Genomic DNA, 3,366 nt, shown 5'->3' with positions numbered 1-3,366 from the left:
GGCTGCTTGAAAATTTAAAATTAAATATTTGGTTCACATTTGGGGCTCAAATTATATTTCCATTGGGACAGTATGGGTCTATACCATAAATTCATTCAATACAGGGGCATTCCTGTCCTGTTTTGCATGACGTTCTTAGCACTGAATTGCAATGATTAATAAATGTGCTGAATGCATTATTACTGAATGCCAAACAGAGCATGATAACCAAGGTCCACTCTCCCTCTGAACATTGCTGGAGACATCCTGAAATACCTTTACTCTCTTGTTCTTGAACTTTTTTGTTCCAAACTGATCATTTCCCTCATGTTCTTTTTTGTATCAATTAAGTTTAGATTAATACTTCACCGTTTTCTAGTTTCAAATATGCTAATATACAATGCTTCCTTACTTTAAGCTCCAGTACCTTGAGTGACTTGAATTCTCTTCAATCTCCTTAGTCAATGAATCGCATTTTCTTCCTTAGGGTGATATGCTGGATAGTCTCTTGTCAATTTAGCATCAACCTTAGCTTCTTCAAACGCAGAGACTACATTTCCCAGAATTTCCCTCCCGGCCTGTATATTTCCAGCTGGAATCTGCCAATGAGAGCCTTTCGCTCAAAGTTTAGAAGGAAGAAGAGGAGAAGACCATTATATTCCAGAGTCAGTTATAGAAAGATGCATGGGCATCCAAGCTGCTTCCAGATGAACTTCTTGAGGACTTACTGCATCTGTGTTGCTGACTGAGATAGCAGGTGCAGGAGTAAAGCTAATGAAGTTTAAATTTCAGGGCTCCTGTCTTGCACGGACCCTTTCTAAGACTCTGGGAGCAGTCCTAGCAATTTAGTATTCATAACTTTATTTTATCTCAAAAAGGGCTTTCTAAATTGTATTAGTTTTAAGCATCACAAAACCTGAATCCAGCCCTGTATTGCTGAGAACTTCCGAAAGATCTTGTGGCTCCAGTGGCTTCAGGAGAACTCCTGAGAACCACCGTCTTGGGGAATGGAGTCTGAGATCTTCAACGGAGCTTCTCTGAGTTTCCGTCCTTCAGCCCTTCCAACAGTTTTGAAAGCTTTAACTTCCTCCATACTAGGAACAGAGTGGCATTTGTTCTTATGATCAAACCAATAATTGCTTAAAAATGATTGCTGTCAGCAATTAGATTATAATTCTTTGTTGACTTACTCTTAAACTTAGTAAATGATGACATTGTCTTACAATAGAAATGTTGATGGTGAAAAATAATTTTAACATCACATCAAAAGACCTTACATCCAGCTCCATTTTGGTCAACACTGGATGCTCATAACGGTGTACTTTGTCCGGGACATAGCATTTGCTTAGCAAATATGAATGTATGAATTAGTGAATGAAGGAATTGATAAATTTATGTGTATCTGTATCCAAGTTGCTTCCTAGTTATGATTATTAAAACAACAGAGATCATATTCGTTCTAATTTTCTTTAGATTTATTTAGCACAGTACCAACAACTTCTAGCTGCTCACTGCTTTTTTTGGATGACGATGAGTAGTTTTGGAAGCCAGTCCAGCACAAATTCTAGGAAATCCCAGGGTGCATCTGCAATTATTTTAGGGTCTTCCAGAGGTTGGAGATCACACCTGTTAGTTATGAATTATTTCCAAAGATGAATTTTTTTAAAAGGCTTTACTGTTGGATAGGTTTGAAGAGTTCAATCTCCGTACTTTTTTTTCTTGTAATGTAATTCTGAAAGGTAAATAGCAATGATAATCATTTTGCTGAATAAGAAAGTCAATGGTCAGTCCTCACCAGAATAAATCATGTTTATAATGTAATTGTAATTAAGACCATAATCTTTCAAATTAAGAAATAATTTAATCATTCTTAGAATTAGACCAGCATTTTAAAAGCATCTACATTTATATAACATCACTGTATGCTCCATACTGAAGTCAAACTAAAATATGAATCTAACATTTAAGAGTTTGTAATTTTTTAAATATTGATGAATTACATAGAAAAGCTCAAAATTACATAATTTGCTATTTTTTCAAATAATTTATTTTATTTCTGTTTTTTGTGGATGAAATAAGAAAGTAAGAATTCAGAAAAGTTTCATAATAATTGATAGCAAATGTGCAGATAAGTAATTGAGTTTGGAAGAATTTGGTCTGTTTTCATTTTGTAAACATTTACTATGTCCAAACTCTATGCTACGTACTGTACTAACCAGTGGAGATACAAAGATGAATTATACTTGATAGTTACCCTACTGATGTAAGGTAGACATCGACATTACAGACACATTCCTGGAAAAAATTTGGTAAATTGTTTGAGGGAACAGGCAATAACTTAAAAAACAAACAAAACAAAGGAGCTTTAGGTGGACCGGATACTGGGGTGACACATGATAATCTCATCTACTTTTCATGTCACCTTTGAGAACCTCTCATAAAGCAGGAAACCGACTCTAGGACATTGAATCTCTGTCCCAAGTTAACCTGGTTAATAAAAAACAGAGCCAGAATTTATACCTAGTCTGTCTGAACTCTAGGGGCCAAATAGTCCTATATTCCAGACAGTCTTTGGGTACAGATCCCAGACCCTTTGGCCCTGTGTTTAGTACCATCCAGTCCATTCTCAAAGGGCCATGTGGGCTCTTCAAGTTGGGAATAATGTTTACTGGGTGATCTGTTTCTCTATACCTCTCATCCTCGAGGCTAAGAGGACTCAGTTCCTTAAGCTTTCACCAGCTGACAGAGGCAACTGGAGCAGAAGGTAGGAAGTGGATTTATTCAGCTTTTTTCGTGTTCCTTATTAAATATATATTGACAGCTCATTATTTGTTGCGGTTAAATTGGTGTAAACTCTGAATTTACATTAAATCTGTGAGGTCAATTTCCTCATCTGCGTGTTACAGATGAAATTATCCGTATATTACCTTTCAGGAGTAAGTTGCCAAATAGTCTTAAGGTTTTATTATTCCAGTTCTTAACGGCTGTGCTACGAATAGCTGCTGGTGCTTGATACATGTTGAATGACTGACTAGATGCAAAGGATTTAAAAACAAGTGTTTGAGAGGGTAAACCGCAGAGTAGTTTAGGTGCCCTATTTTACCTCTCCTTGTCAGCTGCGGGTGTCAAGACGGGTTGAGGGAGGAGAGCCCCTGCATCCCGCTCCAACAAAGGGTCAGCAGCGCGGGCTCCTCGGAACGCTCCAGACGACAACCCGGGCGCCCCGTTCACCCTGGCTTTCTTTGGCTCTGCAACGCGGCCCGCGCGCTCGCGTCCCAGCGGATTGGAGCCATGGAAAGCGCACCGGGCGCCTTTAAATGCTAATGAGAGTCCAGGGCCCGACTCCCGAGCCAAGTTTCCCCACCCTCTCCCCTCGCCCGCCCTTCC

The sequence above is a fragment of the Pongo abelii genome, chromosome 10, assembly GCF_028885655.2.
Source record: "Pongo abelii isolate AG06213 chromosome 10, NHGRI_mPonAbe1-v2.0_pri, whole genome shotgun sequence".
Lineage (NCBI taxonomy): Eukaryota > Metazoa > Chordata > Mammalia > Primates > Hominidae > Pongo > Pongo abelii.
The sequence above is the reverse complement of the archived record's forward strand: the minus strand, read 5'-3'. Positions refer to the sequence as shown.